This window comes from Panthera pardus, unplaced genomic scaffold (assembly GCF_024362965.1).
Source record: "Panthera pardus isolate Hobbes unplaced genomic scaffold, ASM2436296v1 HiC_scaffold_13, whole genome shotgun sequence".
NCBI classification, from domain to species: domain Eukaryota; kingdom Metazoa; phylum Chordata; class Mammalia; order Carnivora; family Felidae; genus Panthera; species Panthera pardus.
Window position 1 is genome coordinate 173,080,538 of NW_026526688.1, and position 23,530 is coordinate 173,104,067.

General features: G+C 47.2%; 1 long non-coding RNA gene across 2 annotated transcripts; it reads right to left on the minus strand.

Annotated features, from left to right (window-relative positions):
- Window positions 1-393: 393 nt before the first annotated feature.
- On the minus strand, window positions 394-22,411 carry LOC109246389 (uncharacterized). 2 transcript variants are annotated; one of them, XR_002071343.2, is made up of 5 exons: window positions 22,188-22,411; window positions 19,262-19,719; window positions 10,903-11,013; window positions 5,893-6,658; window positions 394-1,610 (listed from the first exon to the last, which is right to left on the minus strand). It is a non-coding gene; the product is annotated as an uncharacterized LOC109246389 (long non-coding RNA). The 2 variants fall into 2 exon arrangements; XR_008421802.1 differs by lacking the exon at window positions 22,188-22,411 and adding an exon at window positions 21,540-22,176.
- Window positions 22,412-23,530: the final 1,119 nt, after the last annotated feature.

The following is a 23,530-nucleotide window of genomic DNA, read 5'->3' on the forward strand; positions in this document are numbered from 1 at the left end:
ATGAATGAATGAATGAATGAATGCACAGCTCCCCACCCTCCCCACCCCCGCACATACACACCCCTGTGCCTTCATTTCCCAGATGAGACATGTGAGGCAGGGAGGGACATTAGCATGCCAGTGAGACCGAGCCCCCAGGGCCTCCCCACGGGAGCCGCACCCACGCCAGCTGCAGCTGCGCGCTGAGATCATGCAGAACCCCGAGCCACTCGGCGGCCACCTTGCCTTGTCTTTCCTTCTTGTTGCTGCTCCTTGGCTCAGCGCACACAGTAGGGAGATGCTGGCCCAGGGAAATCAGAGGCAGGCAGGCGGTTGCCGTCAGGTGCCAGCTGCCCCCCCTCGGCGGGGTCTGGGAAACCGGAATCTTCTCTGTGACTCTCTGTCATTACCACAGTGAGAAACGAGTTGACTCTCTCAAACTTACTTCAACAGCAGGATACAGAGAGCTGAACCTCATGCCCAGAAATGCATCGTCCATGAACCTACAACAGCCAGTTTTACTTCGCTTCCTCCCCCACGGAATTAGATTCAGGAGAAGTCGGATAAAATCTCCGGGCGGGCGGCCCCAAGCGCTGCTTGTCCCAAACACATTGCAGAGACTGGGAAGAGAGCTGGAGGAGGGTGGCCTACCCAGCTGGCCTTGTTCCTGCTCTCAAGTGAGGGGTGGGGGTGGGGGGAAGCCTCTGAGGAAATTCGTGGGCCCCAACACAGCTGTGGTCGTTACTGAATCATTAGATTTGCCACAAACAAGATAAAAATTTCAAACAACAAAGAGGACTTTTCCGTGGTCGGCTGAACGGGGTTTCTCATTGTGTTTTGGTTCCTTCTGGTTTCCTCACACCCTGACTGCCTTTGCCAGAAAGCCACAGGAGCCCCTGTTCCTCCAGCAGTCCTGAGGGGGGCAAAGGATTTTTTGTTTTTAAATGTAGGTAAATCCGGAAAAGACTCAGGGTTTTGAGTCATTGTTTTGTGAGCAGTAGTTTGACCTTCTCTTGCCCACTTCTCAGAATCAGAGGTCTCCTCTCTGAGGAACACAAAAGCCCAAACAGGAAAAGAGAAGAATATCCCAAATTCATAGCTAGGAAAAGGGAAGTCACTTCGCTGTTTGTCCTCAAATGTACACCCTATTCAAATTCTCTACCTCTTCCAGATGTCGGGTAGAAATAAGCCACTTGTCCCTGATCCCACAGTTTTCTATTCTGTGTGTGTCTTACCTGCCACCCTAGACTTCAGACCTCTTTCTGTTCCCTTTCATACCTACTAAGTGTATAATAAATATTATTGTCTGATCAAAAGCCTGAAGCCAAATTAAAGCCGAGAGCATTTTTATAAAATACTAATTATTTAGAAAGTGTTACTAGAGGCCAAGCCCTTTATATCATATTTTAATCCTCACTGAAGTCCTGTAGGGGTGGGCGTTTTTTTGTTTTACAGATGAGAAAACTGAGCCTGGGAAGGCTTCTGGGAGTGCAAGGTGCTTCTCAGTGGTGGGGGGTTGAACTCCGGGACAGTCTCACTGGCAAAGCTATGCTCCTCACCTCTTTGGACTTCCCAGCATTTCAGCGGATGACCCAGGAAAGCTTTCACTTATTGGGCACAGTAACCAGGACCTAAGGGATCAGGACACTGTGTGAAACACGGCAGGACTCAGAGCAGAAAAAGGTTCACTAGCATCCAAGTCATTAATGCTTTTCCAGGCAGAGTGACAGGGACTGCCCAGGCCAAGCCCTCATCTCCCAAATCCCACCCTTGCCCCCTAACCATGGCCAGCTCTTCTCTCCCAACCACCCTCGGTAAGTATCAGGAGAAATGTCCTTTGTCTCCTCCCCTAACTAGCCCTGAGCTGGAGTGTGGCACAGTATGGTGGTTCTGAGTATGTGTGTAACTGTGGACCTTTGCCCCAGTCATGCTCATAGCCAATATCCCTGAATTGATCCCAATACTCCTTGCTACAGAAGACAGATCAGAACTCAGAATCATTCTCAATACAGCATTCCAGGCAAACACTACCAATCCATCAGCCTTGTTCTGAGATTAAGCCTGTTTGTCATTATTGGCATAGCAAGTGATCAGTGGAATTTAATTTCCATTCCCTTCTACCCTTCCTGCCTTCCTTCCTCAGTGTTTCTGGGATGGGTAGAGGGATGGATGGATGGATGGTTGGGGAAATGGATGGATGGATGGATGGATGAATGGATGGAAGGATAGAGGAAGAGAGGGAGGGAAATTGGGAGGAATGGATGGATGGATGGATGGATAGAAGAAGGGATGGATGGATGAAGGGATGGATGGATGGAGAAATGGAGGGAGGGAAGGAAGAAAGGAGGGAAGGATAGAGGAAGGGAGGGAGGGAAATAGGGAGGGAGGGAGGGAGGGATGGATGGATGGTTGGGGAAATGGATGGATGGATGGATGGATGGATGGATGGAAGGAAGGAGGGAGGGAAGGATAGAGGAAGAAAGGGAGGGAAATAGGGAGGAATGGATGGATGGATGGATGGATGGATGGATGGAAGAAGGGATGGATGGATGAAGGGATGGATGGATGGAGAAATGGAGGGAGGGAAGGATAGAGGAAGGGAGGGAGGGAAATAGAGAGGGAGGGAGGGAGGGAGGGAGGGATGGATGGTTGGATGGCTGGATGGAAATTAAGTTCTCCCCTTACACAGGAGCCCTGGTTGGCACCACTCCTAATTCTGCTGACTCCACTCAGTGCCAGTGCTTCCTTGACAAAACTTGCTCTTAGCATGTGGCATTTGTTATAGGAACTGGTGAGATTCCTGGGTCATTCTGAGGCCATGGAGGATCTTCAGCGTCAGCACTTTGTTTCTCACTCAGTCTCATTTCCTCCCCCTCTAACATATGCCTGAGCTTAAAAACATCCACTCACCCCATACTTCCTTCTTCTTTTTAAAGCTCAAGCTGACAAGAGAAATTTCTTCTCCCACTCACCACTTTTTTTTTGTATACAGAGAAGAAAAAATACAATTCCACTGTGGGGTGCATAGGAATTGCCAGTGATTAAAAACTTTTCTGTCTCTTTGGAACCATCATCACCCTTAACCTATACCATTAGTTGCCTAGAGGTTCTGAATCATCCCATGATTTAGTTATGCATGGGGAAGCATGTTTTTCCAGGGCCTTTTAAGAAGCTTTGGCTTTTGGTTTTGAACCAATCAAGTTATGGTGATAACAGAATATTCTTTCCCTAGCAAAATACCACGTAGTGTTCAAGAGGAAGAACATGTTAAGAAACTTTTATTCAAGTCACTTTGAAGAGGAATAAAATAGCTCTTATAAAGCAACATTTTTGAGATTTGAGTACAAGTAAATCAGAAGCATATGGATTGTGTGCTGTGAAAACATACTTTTGTTTCCCTGGGAAGGAAAAAAAATACTTGGGAAAAATATATTTTATAAAATGGCATATATTAGAAAATAGCTGGAGATTTTTAAGAAAACCAAAATGTAGCAGGAATGGTCCAGCTCTAGTTATTAATATCCTGGAACCAGCTGGGGAGTAAAATTAGGTGGTGAAATTATTGTACCATTCTTATTCCGAGATGGAAAGGACACATTTCTCATATCTTTCTCACAAAAGAAAAATGATATACTGAGACCTAGGAGATGAGGCTTTGTGTTTTTTTGTTTTGATGTCAGTTCTGATAATAATTCTTATCACTGGACTCATAGACTAGGTAAGGTAAGAGTGTGTAGGTAGTGGGGCGCCTGGGTGGCTCAATTGGTTAAGCATCCGACTCTCAGTTTCGGCTCAGGTCATGATCTCATGGTTTCATGGGTTCGAGCCCTGCCTTTGGCTGTGCACTGACAGTGTGGAGCCTGCTTGAGAGTCTCCCTCTCTCTCCCTCTCTCTCTGGCCCTCCCCTACTCATTCCATCTCTGTCTCTTTCAAAATAAACTTAAAAAAAAAAGAGTGTGGAGGTAGATATGGGGTCTCAGAGTCAGACTGCTGCCACAAATCATGGCTCTACCCCGTTAGACATGGGATCTCCACAATCCATTCACCTCTTTCTATGCCCTTGTTTTGTCATCTGGAAAGTGAGACGAAGACAATGACGATGATGACAATGAATTACTACACTTACTATCTGGGAAAGCACTTGGAATAAATGTCTGATGCACAGAAAAGTTCTCAGTAAATGTTGGCTCATATTATTTGTCTTCTTGCCTAGAATGCTCTGCCACTAGATAACTCTATGGTTCAGTCATGCACTTCCAAACCTGACAAACCTTTAGGTAGACTGAGGGAAAAAAAAAGAAATAAAATGAAATGCAAGTGGAGACATTACAATCAACTTGAAAGAAATAACAATTATGAGGAGAGAATACAGTGAACAACTGTACCCCCAGCAAATCAGATAATCTACATGAAATAGCAAATTCTTAGAAACACACCAATTACCTAAATTGACTCAAGAAGAAATAGAAACCACAACAGACCTATTACAAGTAAAGAGAGTGAATCAGTAATCAAAACCTCCCATTGGAAGAAAGTTCAGGACCAGATGTCTTCACAGGTGAATTCTACTAAATATTTAAAGAAAATTTAATACCAATCCTTCTCAATCTCCTCCAAAATATGGTAGAGGGGAACACTTCCTAACCCCTTGCATGACGACAGTGTTCTTCTGATACCAAAATTAGTCCCGCAGTTCTTTCAGGACTCTGCCCTCCCCTTCCATATAACTATAGTTTCACCTCCTCCCACACACATATGCATTCCCTCGCCTCAACTTATTTTTCATCATAGCTCTTATCACTACCTGAAATATACTTATTTGCCTATTGATTGATTGATTCTCTTCTCTCACTAGAATGTGGGAGCTCCATCAGAGCATGGAATATTTTTTTCCACGGAATAACTTCTTAGGCATGAATTTTCCACGCCTAAGATAGTGCCTACCACATAATAAGGGCCTATAAAAATGTGTTGGATAAATATATTGTCTAACCATTCTTTTACTGAAAGAAAATAAAGAGAAATCTAGAGAAGGACCTGGGTATTGCAGAACTCCAAGATCTAGCTGACTAGAAGAAAATTCGCCTTCAGAAGCAGATAACCAAGAAAGTGTTATGTCAGGAAAACAAAGGGAAATGAGATTTCTGAAAAGCAGGGACCAGTCAGCAGTGTCAATAATGCTGAGAAATCAAGTACAATAAGAACCAAAATGTCCACTGGATTGAGCTGCAGATTATTGGCCACCTTTGTGAGAATCATTTGGGAGGTATCATAAGGCTAGAAGACAGAAGCCAGGTAACTTTGAGCAGTAGATGAAGGAGGCAGCCCATTCTGATAACATTTTAGAGAAGTTTTTCTATTAAAAAAAGAAGACACAGAGATAAGGAAGCTTCTAGAAAGGGCAGGTGTCAAGTGAGGATATTGTCTTTAAGTGGGCAAGATCTGTAAATGTCTAAAAGCACATGGAAGGAACCCAGGTGAGGAGAAAAGAAGTTGAAAATACAAGAGAAGGCAAGGTTCCCGGAAGGAAAGGTATGGGAGGCAGACCATAGGACTGGCTTTAGCAAGGACCAACCTCTCCTACACTCTCAGACTGCAGGAAGGCAAGACCCAGAGAGCCCCTTTGACTTACCCACCAGCCCAACCAGGACCCAGGTCTCCAGTGTTCTTTTTACTATGCAGTTTTTTCTCTTGCTCAAATTAGAATGTTCAATGAGATGTGAGGAGGAGAGGGGGTTAGAAATCAAAACTGGTAAAAAATGCCTACTACAATAGATTTTGTCATTGAAGACTTTCTTAGGGAGGATGCTTCTTCCCACTCAGGAGCTCTTTCCCCAGCAGCATGAACCCCATTAGCAGAGTATCTCCCTGGAGCCCTTCTTCACCCCTCCCCTGGACAGCAGAGGGACTTACCTAATTGAGGAATCTGTGAGAAGAAACCAAGCATGCACAGCCCAGCCCCTTCCTGTCTCTTCTTCCTTTTAGGAAATAGCAGAGAAAACATGCTCTAGATGGCTGTCAAACCCATGGCAAGCACAGCAGTAAAGCTCTCCACGCTTACCGTGTGTGGAGGCCAGCAGTGGTCTGCTTCTGCCTCTGACCAGATCGGCTGGTGCAGCCAGCACGTGGACTCAGGATTAGGAAGTCCATTTGGCCACAGATATATTCCACTTTCTCCAATGTCAGCTTTATCAATAGGAAAGATGTTATTTTGGTGTCTCTCTGCCTCTCTCCTTTGTCTTTTTTTTTTTTCCAGTGGGTTCAGAAAAAGATGAGAAGGAAGGGAACTAATTATTCCAACAAAAATTAAACTATTCAAATCGGCATGTGAAACTTCATTCTTGAAATCATTCTTTTTAAGACAGAAGGACCAAAAAACCATAAGACACAATATGACTATTTACTGATATGATTTAAATAGTGAAAGTGCATTCTTTTCAAGGAAGAACACCCCAAAAGGAGAACACGAGGGCCTGATATTTCATAGATGTGTAAAACCCAAAGGATCTGCTTGCTTAAGTCATCTGGATCGAAGTACAAAATCACAGTTGATTGTTTGACTCTTTCCAGGATTCCACTGTTTTCTGTCTGGAAACAGCCACGGCCACATCCACAATTCCAAACTTGAGAAAATGACCCAGAATTCTCACAACATGTGAAGAGCACAGCGATGACCATCCTGTGAGGGTGGGAGAGAAACGTGCCAAAGTACATTCTTTGTTGATGAGAAAAAATTCACCGACAATTGTAAAATTAGGTGTTTGGCACCATATTTAGCCATGGAGCCAGTTTTCAACTCACTTCTCTCCAACTTTTTCAGTGCCAAAGAGTTGCTCCTAATAATCATCTCAAAAATAGTCACTGTCACCTTCTCCAATTACTTCAGTCTCCATATTTCAAATTGAAAAATATTGGCCTTGACTGCACAACTTCTCCCAAGTTGCTATTTGGAAATTTACCAGATAAGCTTTAGGTCTATCAGTGAAGACCAAGATTAGCAGCAAAATCCCTCTTGCAATTTTGCTTGAAAGCTATTTTAAGAAACAAAGGGGCTGGGGATTATTCAATGACTTTAAGGCACATCAGAATCTGTGGGAGGTTTGAAGTTGAGGGTGGGAATGTGGGCAGGACTAAGGGAGCTGGTAAAGGGAAGGTTGAAGGAGACACCGCAAAACTCAGAGCAGAAGCATATGGTCTACACTCCATCCAGGTCCTGCAGTGAACAGCCTCCAATCATCTTACATCCTTGCAACAGTTGTTTGAATTCAAAGCTCCCAGAGAGAGGATCTGACCACTTTGATTTATAAGAGCAGGCACTTCCCTCCACCATCTGCCCTCCCCAAAACAGCCCATGGTGGGAAGCTCTCTAAAAGATAGAAGGAGTACAATTGGAATGGTAGGATTGGGTGCTGGACAAGTGACCCCCATACTTGGGCCCCATGGGGAAGTCCAGTGAGCATCAGTTCGGTGGTTTGATTCAGCCATGATGGTTTATTGCATGGTGATCCTGAGAGCCCTCATTCATCCAAACACGATTCAGTACATAGTGATTAAGTCCTTCTGAGTAGAGATACATCGGTGAACAAAACAGACACAGTCCCTGCCTTGATAGAGTTCACAGCCTTCTCAAATCATCCACTTTGACTTATAGGCCACTGAGCCACCCTCATTGTTAGAAGCTCACAGTTGCTATAAAACAATCCCATCCAAACCTTAGCCCTGGTCTGACAGAAAGTCTGGGTCGGAAGGACACCACTGCACAGGCTTGACATACTAAGGACTGATATTCTGAGCTCAACTCATCTGCAAATTGAAAAATGAGCTTGAGCTCGGTGTGGACACAAGGAAATGCAGAATGTGACCATGTCACAGGGGACTGATCACCAGCAGGTGACCCTGAGGGGTCAGCAGACAGTAGCACAGCTTGCTGGAAACTTTGTACCTAGTGATATTAGTACATGTTAGTTCAAACAAACATTTCCATTTTGGTAGATTCTTTTGTAAAACTGCTAATTTTACATTCGAAGAATGCACTGAACTACCTAAAGTGTGTAGTGTGTGTGTGTGTGTGTGTGTGTGTGTGTGTGTGTGTGTGCACGTACATGTGTTCACTAGAAAGTATAAAAAAGAGTTCAAATTTTTTCCCTTGTTTTTCATGGTGACATCTGGGCATCCATGGTGGTCAATGTCATGGAAAACTCGGGAGCTTCCGGATCTAATACTCTCGGTTATTTATCTGTGTTCATGGCCTTGGAGAAGTTTCCTAACTGCTGAAGTTTGTTTCCTCATCTATAATATTAGAATCATAATATCTATCCTCTGTCATGCACTGACCATGTGCCAGGCACTATGCTGAAAAATTTTAAAGATTTTTCCCCAAATCCCTTTTGCTTACTCTTTACTTATACTGATTTTGCAAATGAAGAATCAGACATAGAACAGTTAAGTAATTTGCCTAAGATCATGGAGCTGATAAGTGTAGGAGAGGTAAGTTTTTAATCCGGGTGTGTCTGACCCCAGAGCCCATATTCCCCAACACCTCATTCTACTACTTTCTTACTGGGTGCTTTTGGTAGGACAGGATCAGATCAGGTGACCAAAACCCTCAAAATTCTCCTCTACAATCATCAGCGACTCTAGCTCCTTCTCGTTGCTTTACCATGCTCAACAAGTGGTTTCCACCTCATGGTCTAAGAAGGCTGTTCACACCCAGCCATCACATCCACGTTCCAACTGGCATAGAAAAGAAGAGACAAAAAGGGGCATGTTTCTTGCTGTTTAGGACACTTCCTCAGAACCGCACAGAACACTTCTGCTTCCAACACAATGACCTCATGGGCACACGTAGCCACAGGGGAGGCTGGGCTATGTGGTCTTCTTGTAGGAATTCATGTGCCTCATTTAAAGAAAAAAAATGTATAATTATATTATTAAGGAAGAAAGGAAAGGAGAGCACTGGAGGACAATCTTTGGTGCACAGGATAATGGAAATGATGAGGGAGAACGTAAGAGATGCACCAGTTCACTGCCTGGCACGTAGCAGATGACGTAATGCCATCACTTATTACGGTTGGCCTCCATCTGGCATCCTGCAGGACCCCAGCAGAAAATCAGATTCGAACCGTGAAGGAAAGGTCACAGGAAAAGGGTAGGAGAAGGAGCTACTGTTTTAAATCACCATCATATTCTGGATCGGGCCTCGTTTCCCACACGGAAGCGCCGCCTCCGCCCATCTGCGGCACCCTGAGGACCGCGCGGAAGGTGATCACGAGAAGGCGCTTCAGCAACCGTCCCTGGCGGCATCCGTGCCCACCACGTGAGCCGCGGGGTGATGCTATCACAGGTGACCGCCGGTAAGTAATTTCTACCGCAACGGTTCATGGAAATGCAGTTTTCATTACAGTAAGAAAATTGAAATCTCAGCCAGCCTCTGTGGGTTGCATCTGGCCCATTCCTCATTTCTCCTAAGATTGCATGTTGTTTTCATTCCCCTCCTGATTAGCCTTTATCATGAAGGGTAGAGGGGGAGCAAGGTGATTGAAATCCCCAGGAAATCTCCACCTCACACTGCCATTCGGCAATCTTCCTCAACCATCCAGATACCAGGGCTCTGATCAAGTAGGAAAGGGCCATTTTTTAATTTGAGGTGGAGATATTATCTAGTAGGGAAGGTTCCAGATGGCTGGACTGAATTGAAGTGACAGACAGGCAACCAGTATGGAAGGGGGAAGAGGAAAGGGAGAGAGGGAGAAAGAGGGAAAATGGCGGCACTGAGGGCCCCAAGTCAGCGAAAAGCTCTCAAATGTACCGGACGACTTCCCTTGGGTGGGAGGTATTTGGGGCATGGATACTATGAATGCCTTTCCACACAAAGTATGTTCTCAACTCGGTTTGCCTCTCGCTCTTTGAATTGCAAATGATCTGTGGCTGCACAAAATTTCTCCTTTGTTGGAAAGACGTTAACTAAACATGCTGCAGCCTTGCTCCTTCAGAAGCCCCTTTCGTCTCAATTCAGGGTCGCTGTCCCTCAGCTCCTAATCTCTCACGCCCCGTGTCCTTTCCTGCCACTGCCGGCTCCTTCTCTGCAGCTCATCTTTTCTTGCGCCACCCACTCGGCAGAGTAAGCAAGGAGCTAATAGATTTGCAGCAAAGAGAACATCTGCTTAGCCACGCGAGTCAAAGCGCATAATTTTGTAATTTTGTTGAGAAAGCAGAAGAGCTCTAGACATCCTCCCCTTGGCAGAGGCCCACCCAGTTTTAGGTTTTATCTCTTCCCTGTTTTTTCCTGTTACTGCTCATCATATGACCAAATGGGTCCTGGCTGCCATTTTCTTAGCCCCAGACTGATACTCTATCAACCACGTGCAAGTAATTTCCAGAAGAGTGACTATGGTGAAAATCAGGGAGGAGGAAAAGTTTGATTTCAGCAGAGAGCCAGACTCCAAGTTTTCCCATAACCTACCCATGTTCAAGCCATGGCCAATTCAGCATGGAGTAGTGACGGGGCGATTCATCTACGCCATCTCGGAGAGCTGTCTGACTGCTCAAGATGGTCACAGGAGGGAAACTGCCTTGCCCCTTATTTCGTTTACTCATTCACGCATCTTCAGATTCTTCTTTCCCAGACTCTTTTAGCAGATCCGTGTTTTGCCATGACTGACAGAAGTTCATAGGCACTGGAGCTACATTTATCTGTTAGTCTCTTGGAGGGCATGCTGTCCCCGCTTGCAGGCAAACTGGGATTCTGGAGTGATCTGGGGATCATTTCACTGGTCAGTGGGTTCATGTTCCCTCTCCAAGCCTGGAAGCTTGCTTGTCCCCATTCTTACGCTCGAATATCATTTCATTTGCACCTGTGTACGTGGGAGACCTTTGAGCCTGGAGATGGCTGGACTGCCAGGAAACTGACAGAGTCTGACTTACCCTCATCTTTTTCTTTTGCATCTCCGACTCCAGTGGCACCACGAGGTGTCCTTCAAGATCTCAAATACAGCGCTGCTCCCTGCTCCCTGGTCTTCTGCAAATGGGCCGGCACTGCCAGAGGACAGACGGTGGACCAAGGAAGGAAAGACTCACAGGTTATGGATTTCAGAGCAATGAGGAACCTTAGAGACCGTCCATGCCTGTCACTTTACAGAGAGGAGTGCCACGGTCAAGCCTGCGCACAAAGCCACGGCAGAGCCAGGCCAAGAGATGGAAACTCCAGCTTCTGATTCGGGGCTCTCTTCGCTGTGCCTGGTGTGCCTGTGTAATGCTGGCTGATGGCACTCCCCAGACCCAAGAGTTCCCAACACTGTATGAAGACACCAAAGAGATGTAAAAAGTGGAACCGTTGACAGAGAGAAAGAGGCAGAAACTTCTTTTTATTTATGGCCAGCTGGTGTTTCTGTTGGCCTATTCACGATGGGAGAATTGAATGGATCTGAAGGACGGGAGGACAGCAAAAGAAATGAAGCAAGGGGGTCAGAAGAACATGCCAAGGCGACTGGCCGCGTAAGCAGTGGAAGTGACCCGCACGGGTCCAAATCCCAGCTCTCTCCCTAGCTGTGTTGCTTAACCTTTCTGCACCTCAGTTTCCTCAGCTGTAAAATGGACATCATAGTACTGTCTGCATTGTAAGTCTTTTCGTGGAAGGTACTCAGGACAGTACCGGACACATAGCTGGCCACGGTTATATTCCCAGGGAAGGAAGCGTGAGGGACAGCCACGAGAAAAACACAAGGCGCCTGTCAGGCAGACTGCAAATGAACCCCTCTCCCCGTTTCTGGCAGTGTTGCTCGGAGAAAGTACAGTGTGATGCCAAGGGCCTGCGTTTGAAAAATGGTACGAGTGTGACGCTAAAACGGAGAGGTCTCAAAACACCATGGCTTACAGAACAAAGAGGGTTATTTGTCCGTCAAGGCACAATCCTGATGTGAACTGTGCAGGTCAGCGGAGGAGCTCTGTTTCTTTGTGATCATTCGGGAACCATGGTTTTTTCCAAGTGGTGACTCTGCCAACCCCTCCGTGTTCTTGTCAGACCGAATCAGCCCCATATCCAGATTTTAGCCAGCAGGTAGAAAGGGGGTGTGGGGAGGAGGCGTACCCATCATCTTAAGGCTCAAGCCACAACGTAGCACCTTGATGTCTGCTCACCTTTAACTTGCAAGAATTTTGTCATATGGTCACATCACCCCGACTGCAAGGGAGGCTGGGGACAGAGTCTAGCTGTGCAGTCACCAACCCAGAGAGGAGGGGAGAGACACCCACGTTCAAATCCAGTTCTCGTGATTACTGATTGCGTTTAGGGGCAAGTTACGGAAACGCTTCCTACCTCTTCTTGCTCTCTCCTTTAACCAGTTCTCTAGTGTCAATCACCCTTCGATTCTACAAGTATTTCTTGAGCACCTACTATGTGCCGGACACTGTTCTAAGTCCAGAGGACACAGCTTTGAACAAGACAGACCAAGCCGCCTTCGCTTTGAAGCAGATTCACTATAAAGCTAATGAGGAGCCTTCCGGGCACTTTTTCTTGTCATTCCAAATCAGTATTCATTTTCATGCTGAATTTTATAGTCTTTTCTTAAAATTGTTTTTCTCTAAGTTTATTTATTTATTTGAGAGAGAGAGAAAGGGAGCACAAGGGGAGGAAGGCAGAGAGGGAGGGAGACAGAATCCCAGGCAGGCTCCTCACTGTCCGTGCACAGAGCCCGACGCGGGGCTCCATCTCACAAACCATGAGATCAGGACCTGAGCCGAAACCAAGAGTGAAAACCTCTCTTTTTACTGAGATCTCTCGTTAGGATTGTAAAAGAAACGATAGACACCTAGGTCTTGAGACATTTTAATGATCGTTTTGTCAGAACTTAAATATGCTCGAGACTTTTCAGGGCTACTTGTATCCACACTGTCCAGGCTTCTCCATGGCCTAGGTCCCAACTAGCCTTTTCTTACCTCCTACCCTGAACACCTACATGCAATTCCTTATCCTAGAATGAGTTCTTAAGTCACAGAATTTTAGGGTGAGAAGGAACCTTGGTGTTGATGAGTCCATTCCAGAGATATTACCGATCGGCCCTGAGACTCACAGTGAGTTTACGGTCAAGCTAAGGGAAAGCCTCAATCTCTGCATTCCTAGGTCTGTAATCAAAATCAGTGACAGATGAAAGGTGCCTGCAGTGTTTTGTGACAGCAGAACTTAAGGCAGAAGTTGTTAAATAAACACTCACGGACGTGGCCTGCCAGATCTACCCACGTCGTAGGTGGTTATGAGCGTTCACTGAGATAACACATGTTAAAGCACACGGAACGGCGTGAGAGACATTTAAACGTCAGTGGCGGATACTACTTTGGTGGCAGAGCAAGGGGAGTGTCCCAACACCAGATGTGGTCCCCGTGGGAAAGGGCGCAGGTGTGGGGCACTGTGGGGTGGTCTTGGGGCCTGTAGGCATGAACAGAAGACCTCAGCAGAAAGGGGCTGGCCATTATACCTCCGGAATCCCAGGAGCTGGGGAAGGAGTCATATGAGACCACCCAGAGGGATAGAGACCTTCAGCCTGGGTCAAGGGAACCACAGGAGACGGGGGGCCCAGCTGGAGGCCTCTGCAGAGCCCGTGACAGGGCCAGCTTTAATCATCTGCCAGGCCACCCCATGGAGGCCAGCTGCCGGCCCAAAGGGCTTAGGCCACCCAGCCACGTGAGAACGATCTTATTCCCTTACCTCTCCCCTTTCTGGGCTTCATTCCAAGCACGGAGGGAAGCAGCAGCTAGCAAGGGGGAGGAGGTGAGCAGAGGGGGAGGCGAGGAGAAGGGCCATGCCCCCTTTCCCAGGGCAGTCTTCCAGGATGAGGCGGGTCTGAGCCAAGGGAGAAGAAAAGATTTCAGGCTAAATCAGTTTCAGAGTTTTAACTATTACCTGGGACTTAGAATGTTAAGGTCCGAAGGCAGGCTACTTCTTTGCAACTCAAAGGAGTATTGTATTATCTGAGCACGACAGCAAGTTCACTGGCCCAAGTCATCATTGGAGGGAGAGGGCTGCTGCCGCCATCGAATAAAATTGAAGGAGACAATGGGGGCCCCCACAAAACTTGGATCTGCCCCTACTGCTCCCAGGGGCGAGAGATGACAGACAGATGGAGAGAGAGAGAAAGAGGGGAAGAGTTCCATTTGGTTCACAATCCCTGTTTCATGCTCTTCCAGTGAGCCAGTTATACACGATTTTAATTTGACAGTAATTCTGGCTGTGTCAAAAACATGCAATGCTATTTCCTAAATCGTCACTTTCTTTTTAAAAAAAAATGTTTATTTATTTTTGAGAGAGAGAGGGAGACAGAGGCTCTGAAGCAGGCTCTGCACCAACAGCCGCGATCCTCCCCACGCAGGGCTCGAACTCACAAACTGCGAGATCATGACCTGAGCCGAAGTCGACTGCTCAACCAACTGAGCCACCTGGGGCACCCCCTAAATCATCACTTTCTGCCAATAAGAAAGCGCATTTTTATTCCACTCTAGTGTACTCGCTCATGAGTTAAAAGTACTTTTTGGACTCCCTTTTAAACTTCCTGGTTGCACACGATAGTTTTATCGTCTATAATCCTTTCACTCACTGAAGCCTCAGGGATATATATCATAGAGGCCATGTTGCTCTGAACATGGCATGAGCTCAAAATTGCAGTCACTGACTCCTCGTGTCTCCAGGCCACGGAGTCCCACACGGTGTTTTCATGTTCCTCGAGGCCTTCCCCATCACTCTCTACTGACAGATTACATGCAGTCAGGTCATTCATTCGTTCATTCATTCATTCATTATTTATTGGATTGGGTACCCCCTTTATGCCCAACACCCTGTGGGGTGCTGGAGATAAAAACCTGACAGCTGACCAGCACACAGACCCTGCCCTCGAGGCACACACCATCTACTATTTCATGATTCACTGGGTATTGAATGATTGTGATAACAGGTGATAAGGACCACGTTGGCATTATAGACAAGGTGCAGTGGCAATGGGTCAGATCAGTTTCACAAAGGAGAACAGCATCGGGCTAGAAGGATCAGTAAGACTTTTCCAGGCGGAGGGAACCCCTTGCATGAGTCAGGATGGCCTAAGTTATGCCATGGTAACAAAATGACCCTGAAGCCTTGGTAGCTAAATATAACTAAGATTTATTTTTCACTCGAGTCACGTCCAAGGCCGGTCAGCTGGTTCGGGGCTGGGTAGGAGGAGTAATAGGCAAGGCTCTGCTCTACACAGTCCTCTGAGGCCCGAAACGAGCAGAGTCCACACGCTCTAATAGCCCTACCATCCAGAACATGTGGCTTCCAAGCTGGCACTGCAGGGAACAGAAAGCTGGAAGCTAACACACTGAAGGTGAATTCCTCAGCACAGAGGTGATAGAGATAATTTCCATTCCCACTCATTGGCCAGAACTAATCACCTGTTTCATCAGGTTGTGAACTGTACAGGGACACGTGGCTGTTCTGTGAGTGTGGCAAACGTCTCTGCCACGAGCTCAAAGACAGGAAACCATTTCCTACGTTTAGGAAACCGAATAGTTCAAAATGATTAGAGAAGAGAGTGCAGACAGGCAGTAGCAAAAGTTGAGTTAAGAAAGGTAGGGGGAAGGGGCACCTGGGTGGCTCATTCGGTTAAGCGACAGACTCTTGACTGTGGCTCGGGTCATGATCTCACGGTTTGTGAGTCCGAGCCCTGCATCAGGCTCAGCACTGACAATGCAGAGCCTGCTTGGGATTCTCTCTCTGCCTCTCTCTGCCCCTCCCCCACTCGTGCTTTCTCTCTCCCTCCCTCTCTCTCTCTTTCTCTCAAAATAAATATATAAACTCTAAAAAAAAGAAAGAAAGAAAGGTAGGGGTAAGATGATGGAATCTTGTGTGCCTTGCGTGGGAGTTTGGACCACCGTATGTGCGAAGCAAAGCTTTTGAAGAGTTTTAAACATAGTATCACAGTCATTTTGCATTTTAAGTGCATCCCTCATGAAGCAGCATGCAGGATGAATTAGAAAAGGATTGAGACAGGAGATGGAAAGACCAGTTTGATTCCCACAATTGTCCGGGTTAAAGATGATGGAGGAACTAAAATAGAGTCACTGGGGATGAATATGAAAAAGGTTAAAGAGACAGTCAGTAGAACTTCATGACTGATTCAATGTGGAAGAAGGAGAAAAATAAGATGACTGTCAATTCTGCTCTAGATGAATCTCGGTGCCACCCGTTAAGATAAGGAATATAGGAGGATGAATGGGCTTGGGGGGGAAGACACTGAGGGCAATTTGGGACCTGAATTTGAGTTACATAATGTGTTTGTTATGAGCTGAATTATGTCTCTCAAAAATATACGCTTGGGGCGCCTGGGTGGCTCAGTAGGCTAAGTGTTTGATTGTCGATTTCAGCTCAGGTCATGATCTCACGGTTCGTGACACTGAGCCCTAAGTCGAGCTCCATGCCATCAGCGTGGGCCTGCTTGGGATTCTCTCCTTCTTTCTCTGCCCCCCACCCCCACCGCTCTCTCTCTCAAAATAAATAAATAAATAAACTTCAAAATAATCAAATAAAAACTTTAAAAAAAGATACGTTCAGTGGGGCACCTGGGTGGCTCAGTCAGTTAAGCGTCCAACTCTTGATTTCGGCTCAGGTCGTGATCTCAAAGTTCATGAGTTTGAGTCCTGCGTTGGGCTCTCTGCTGACAGTATGGAGCCTACTTGGGATTCTTTCTCTCTCTCTCTCTGCCTCTCCCTCTCTCTCTCTGCCTCTCCCTCTCTCTCCAAATCAATAAACTTAAAAAATATTTTTTTAAATATGTTCGGGTCAACCCCCCCCCAAGAGCTCAAAATGTGATCTTATTTAGAAATAGGGTAGGTATAGATCTAATTGGTTACTATTAGGATGAGGTCATCTGGAGGAGAGTAGACCCTTCATCTAATGTGACTGGTGTCCTTATAAGAAGACAGCGAGGTGACCACGGAGGTAGAGATTGGTGTGATGTACCTACAAGCCAAGAAACACCAAGGATTGCCAGAAAACATCAAAATCTACAAGAGGCAAGGAAAGACTCTCCTCTGTGTTTCAGAGAGAGCGTGGCCCTGGCAACACCTTGATTTTTGACTTCTAGCTTCCAGAACTGTGAGAAAATAAACTTCTGTTGCTTTAAGCAGTTTGTGGTACTTTGTTACAGCATCCTGAAGAAAGGGATACAGGCATCCAGGGGGAGCTGTCCAGTTGACGGTATGGATGAGGGCAGACCCGTCTTCTGAAAGCCCAAGGTGGGGTTACTAAGCAACACGGAGTAGGCTGGGGCACATGCTGGAGGGGCTTTCTCTTGCCCAGGGAGGCGAGGAAAGGGAAATGGGCAGGGAAGCATCACAATGAAGATGACGTTAGAAGAGGGCTTTGGAGGAGAAGTTGGGATGTTTCTCTCCTAGCTGATGACAAACTCCTGGGAGCCAAGTGTACGTATCTGACAAGTATCTGACAAACATTTATTGAACACTCTTGCGACGGGCTCTGTGCTAGGCTCTGAGAGTATAATGAAGAGGGAACAGGCACAGACCCAATTTTCATGCAATTATAATTTACTGGGGGAGACAGACTAACGCCCGTCAGTATCAAATAACCACCCAGAAAAACATACAGGCACCCACTCTGGTTAAGTGATATGAAACACATCACCAAGTGTTAAGAGAACGTATTTCAAGGAAGTTGTTTAAGCCTGGAGGCTGTGAAAGGCTTTCTGAGGAAGCGAGGTTTGAACTGAGATTTGAAGTAAAGGAGTTAATTTTACATGAAGAGGGAAAGGGAGGGGTGAGTCCAGGCAAAGGTTCTGGAGCCAGAGGGGAGGCTCGTGCAGATTTGAGGATCTGAAAGAGAGGTAAGGTCACTGCAGCACAGAAAGGAGGGGGAGCTGACCCTGAGAGGAGGCAGTAGCCTGGAGAATGGAGGGAAGTGAAAAAGCCAGTCAGTGACTTTCAGCAGGGATCCAGAGAGACAAGATGAAATTTGTTTTTGTTTTTGTTTTAATTTTAAAGATCACCTTGATGAGAATAGTTGGAGAAAGTCAATAATGGAGGTAAACAGGGGCACCTGGCTGGCTCAGTCAGAGGAGCATGTGACCCTTGATCTTGGGATCATGAGTTCAAGACCCACACTGGGTATAGGGGTAACTTAGAAATAAATGGGGCACCTGGATGGCTCAGTCGGTTAAGCGTCCGACTTCGGCTCACGTCATGATCTCATGGCTTGTGAGTTCGAGCCCCGCGTCAGGCTCTGTGCTGACAGCTCAGAGCCTGGAGCCTGCTTTGGATTCTGTGTCTCCCTCTCTCTCTGCCCACCTTTGCTTGTGCTCTGTCACTCTCTAAAAAAAAATGAAAGAAAGAAAGAAAGAAAGAAAGAAAGAAAGAAAGAAAGAAAGAAAGAAAGAAAAAAAACTTTAGGGGCAACTGGGTGGCTCAGTTGGTTAAGCATCCAACTTCGGCTCAGGTCGTATCTCCCAGTTCGTGGGTTCAAGCCCTGAGTTGGGCTCTGTACTGACAGCTCAGACCTGGAGGCTGCTTTGGATTCTGTCTCCTTTTCTCTGCCCCTCGCTTGCTCGTTCTCTGTCTCTTTCTTAAAAATAAATTGAAAAAAAACATTTTGAAAAAAGAAATAAATGGACTTTTAAAAATATTTTTTAAAAAAAGAATGGGAGCAAATAGAACTATTCAGAAAGTACTGCACCGGTCCAGCTCAGAGAGCACGTTGGCTTGAGCAACGCAGCAGCAGAGGAGACAGAGGATTTAAGTGTTTCTCTAAGCACTCAAGGGAAAAATGAATGAATGAATGAAATCAACTGTCTGTATCTGCAGCTATTCCACACTCTTCTCTGTCTTCAGGTTTCAAAATACTGTCTCTCTGAACAGTGACATTGATGCCTCGGTGCAAAACATCGTGACATCTGATAAAGGCTTAGTCTATGAAGAGGAAATTAAATGGTGCTCTGAGGAGACGGTGATACTCTTTCCAGTTGGGAAGAGGGGGCCCAGAGAAGAGAGAATAAGAGGTTTGACCCCTGAAGATCTTCACAGGTCACAGGGGCCCTGAGACAAGGACCTATCTGAAGGACCTAAGGCACCTGCCAGCCACTAGGCTTTCTCTCCTCTGATCTTCCCTAAGGAGCATGACTCACAGGCCCTGTGTACAGAAGGGACGTACCGTACAATCGAGCTCTCCCAAGGCACCCTGCTAGGCAGCATTATCACTCGGAAAGAGGGCTCGCGCTTCTGTAGTTAGATTTTCCTCCACTGTTGCACTTACCCTGAGACCCGGGGAGAATGAAGTCTGGGCCGTGGCCTTCGCATTACACAGGAGGGTGTGCTTCTTCCCGGGGCCTGGCGCATACCTGCAGTTCTCCTGAGCATCAGCTCTCTAGCTCCTGAAGGAGGCAAAGCTGTAGTCCTAGGAGCCAAGAGACTTGGCCCACTTTTGCAACTTGGGATGCGTTGAGTTCAAATAATTCGCTTGTTTGGGTACCTAATTAGATTTAAGATGCTGTACTAGGTGGGTCTTGAGTTCATTTTCCTTCTCCATCATGCCAAGGAAGGGCGGAGTTCAGAGGCATGAAAGGCAGTCAGCCGTCTTTCAAAATCCATAGTGTCTCACAGTTGATAGAATCTAAAGAGTATTGGGATATTGCTTCGAATCTTTCCTTCTTATTCTTGTTCCAGATGCTGGAATGGACTCTCCGGAAACAAAGAAAAACCAGACTCTGAAATCTAAAGAACAAACTGATGGTTCCCATAAAGGGGAGGTGGGTGGGGGCGACGGGTGAAATAGATGAAGGGGATTAAGAAAACATTCATCATGATGAGCACTGAGAAATGTAGAGAACTGTTGAATCACTATATCGTACACCTGAAACTAATATAACGCTGTATGTTTGGGGCGCCTGGGTGGCTCAGTTGGTTAAGCGTCCGACTTCGGCTCAGGTCATGATCTCACGGTCCGTGAGTTTGAGCCCCGCGTCGAGCTCTGTGCTGACAGCTCAGAACCTGGAGCCTGTTTCAGATTCTGTGTCTCCCTCTCTCCCTGACCCTCCCCTGTTCATGCTCTGTCTCTCTCTGTCTCAAAAATAAATAAATGTTAAAAAAAAAAAAAAGTAAAAAAAAAAATAACACTGTATGTTAATTATACTCGAATAAAAAAATAATCAAATCAAGGCAATGTTTTCATCCTAATTTAACCATGCGGGAGCTACTTATGAAATGATACAAATGACTGAATATTATCTAATAATGACATCATATCCACATTTACACCCAAATTCCAATGACTCCGAGCTCCCCTTGCCAAACAGAAGGACCTGAGCCCCTCTTTGAACCCTCCCTGTTATTTCCAGGCGATTCTGAAGGGGCCTCAGTGTCTTGGCCACAGGAGCCACACAGAGCTCTCCATTGGGTTTGTCTTCAGTGAGTCACCATCGTTGGGGTCCACCAAACAGAGCCGTAAAGAGACCGCCCATTGCTGGCAGTGCTGAGACCGCCTCCCCAGCTCTGTTGGACAGCTTATCATTTGGGTGCTGAGGCCTAAGCCCAGAGTCTCCCAGTCTTTCGTGAGGGCAGTCCCGTTAGACGATGGCTCCTACCCATCTCCTTGGAGAACGCTCAAGCCTGATTCCAAGGAGGGTTGAGGACAAAGGCCATGACATCCCTCTCTTGCCATCCCTGTTCTCTCTGTGGGGCTCCCTGCATACCCCAGGCCTGTGTCTCCCCCATTCAGTCACAAAGCCCCAGGCACATCCACAGAAGTCCAAAGAACTCCTTCCGCTGACTGCATCAGAACCTCCTCTCCTGCCTGCCCGGACACACACACACACACACACACACACACACACACACACGCAAATTAATATATGTATAGAAAAGGAGCCAAAAGGTCACACATCAAGGAGTTTTCACAATAGCAATGATCCCTGGAGGGTGAGTGTTGTTTGGGTGTTTCTCATTTTTTGTCTGCTGATATACCCCCTTGCTCTGCTTCTTTGTCATTATTTTACCTTGTGATGCTTTCATTATGTATTGATATGCAGTCCACATTTTATTATCTAATACTTTAATTTTTAAAAATCACTTAAGATATTAACATTTGGCTGATACCTGGAAACCCTCCAGTTTATTTTTGGTCTTCCTATAAGTTGCTTGCAAGCCTTCAGGAACTGTTCTTTGAGCGTTTGTCTGGCTCTGTGTCTCAACCTAATACGGAAGCTGGCGAGAGCTGGCATCTGTGCGCCCTCACTGTGTGCCAGGCTCCGTGCCAAATGCTTTCCGTGCATTGAACCAAGCCACCCGCCTGAGAACTCTGGGCGGGCACTGTAACCCCCACTAACACTGATGAGGACACGGCTCTTGAGAGCCAACATAAACCACAAGGCAGCACAGGATGGATGCCAGATGCGTGGTGCAGAGCCCCAAATCCTACAGGAGACAAGAGGCCCAGAGCCCTTCGGCGGGGAATCCGGTTAGGGCGCTAGTCCGGGGGGGCTTCCCGAGGCGTTGGCCAGCCGGATCTCCCCCTCCCAGGGAAGTCTTCTCCTTACCCCAAACCCCAGCGTCCTGGAAGAAACAGACGAGGGCTGGGTCCTCTGTGGAACCTCACCCGCTCCCACCCACAGGCTCTCGCGGAAAGTCAGCAAAACTCGGCCAGCCCACTTCAGAGCGGCCGCGGTCCTACCACGCCCGCCCCACCCAGCCTCCTGTAAGAGCTTAAGTCAACAGGCGCAGAAAATCAGACGGCCATCTTGGGATAAGGAGAGGAAAAAAGTCCCCAGCAGCTGCCGCCTAATTGGCGTTCGAAAAGGGAGAGGCTTCCAAGTGCAGAAATGAATTAAATGAGCTTTTTTCCCCTTCAGGGTGGAGTACCAGCTCCACGTCTCCACCCGAGTCACACCCTAGCTGCGGCTATTTATAAGATCTAAGCGCCAGATGGAACCTGCCAGGGCGAAACAGAAAACAGAGGGCCGGACGAAAGGCAGAGGCCCCGCGAGCCCCGAGGGGAGCAAAGCCTGAGCGGCGGGGGGACCGCAGGGCGAGGGTGCGGAGGCAGCCGGTGCCTCCGCCGCCCCTCTCACCCGAGCGGCACTGCCCCAGCCGGCAGGAAATTGGGAGTGCGTGCTGTTGGATGCTTCTCCTACATTCCACAGCCTGGGGCCCGGGGCCCGGTGCTGGGCAGGGACTCCGGGCTGTACCTGTTGGATCAGGAGCAGACAGCAGAGTCCAGGAAAGCCCGCCGGGCCAGCAGCCAGCTGCGGGGCGGGGCGGGGCGAGGCGGGGCGGGCCGCTGGGGTGGGGCCCAGGTCCCAGCAGAGGCTGGAACACGGTGGAGCTTGGTGCTCAGAGTGCAGAGGCAGGGGCAGGGGGCAAGTCCTGGCTTCCCCTCTTACCTGGCATGACCTCATGCCTGTTAGGAACCCCTGGACGACTCTTATTTGGGAAACACTGGCAGTAATTAAACCAACTGGGTAGGATTGTTGAGAAAACCGAACAGTCAGGGCTGAGGAAAGTGCCGCAGCACTGAAACAGCCGCTGTCACTCTTGGACTTTTCGCCCAGATGCAAAAATGCTTCCGTGTTAGCCACTGTCTGGACCAGTGACTTGCAGGGCAAACTGAGGGCCCTCTCCTCCCGGAGGGCTGAAGGGCTTGGAGACAGATCACATCCCAGCTTCCCAGTTCCATGTGCTGTGGGTGACCGAAGGCTGGCCTGAGCACACAAGTCACCTGAAACAGGCACCTGATGAGATCCAGGTGGCTTCCTCCTGCCCCTGCCCACTGGTCTGCTAGGGAGTTAGAATAGTTCCCCGCCCCCCGTCCCCCCAAACATAAAGCTCTTTCCTCCTTCTCTGGTGAAATCCTCTCCTCCGCTCCCCCATTCAGGAACTTTCCTGACCCTCAGACCACCCTGGAGTTCCTTCCAGAATTTCTAGTGTGGCGTCATCCTGTGGGAATGGAATGCAGACCATGCCGGTCATTTTAAGTTTTCTAGTAGCCATGTGAATAAAAGTAAAAGAAACAGGGGGCCCCTGGGTGGCTCAGTTGGTTGAGTGTTCAACTCTTGATCTCAGCTCAGGTCTTGATCCAAGGGTTCAAGCCCCACATTGGGCTCTGCACTGGACACGAAGCCTACTGAAAGAAAAGAAGAAAAGAAAAGAAAAGAAAAGAAAAGAAAAGAAAAGAAAAGAAAAGAGGAAAGGAAAGGAAAAGAAAAGAGAAAGGAAAAGAAAAAAGAAAAGAGGGAAAGATGAGAGAAAGAGAAAGAAAGGTGACAAGGAAGGAAGGAAGGAAGGAAGGAAGAAAGAAAAAAAGAAAGAGAGAAAGACAATAGTGAGAAAGATGATAGAAAGAAAGAAAGAATGAAAGAAAAGAAAGAAAGAAGAGAGAAAAAAGATGATAGAGAGAAAAGAAAGAAAGAAAGAAGGAAAGAAAGAAAGAAGAAAAGGAAAGAAAGAAAGAAGAGAAAGAAAAAGAAAGAAGAGAGGCGCCTGGGTGGGTCAGTCGGTTAAGCATCTGACTCTTCATTTTGGCTCAGGTCAT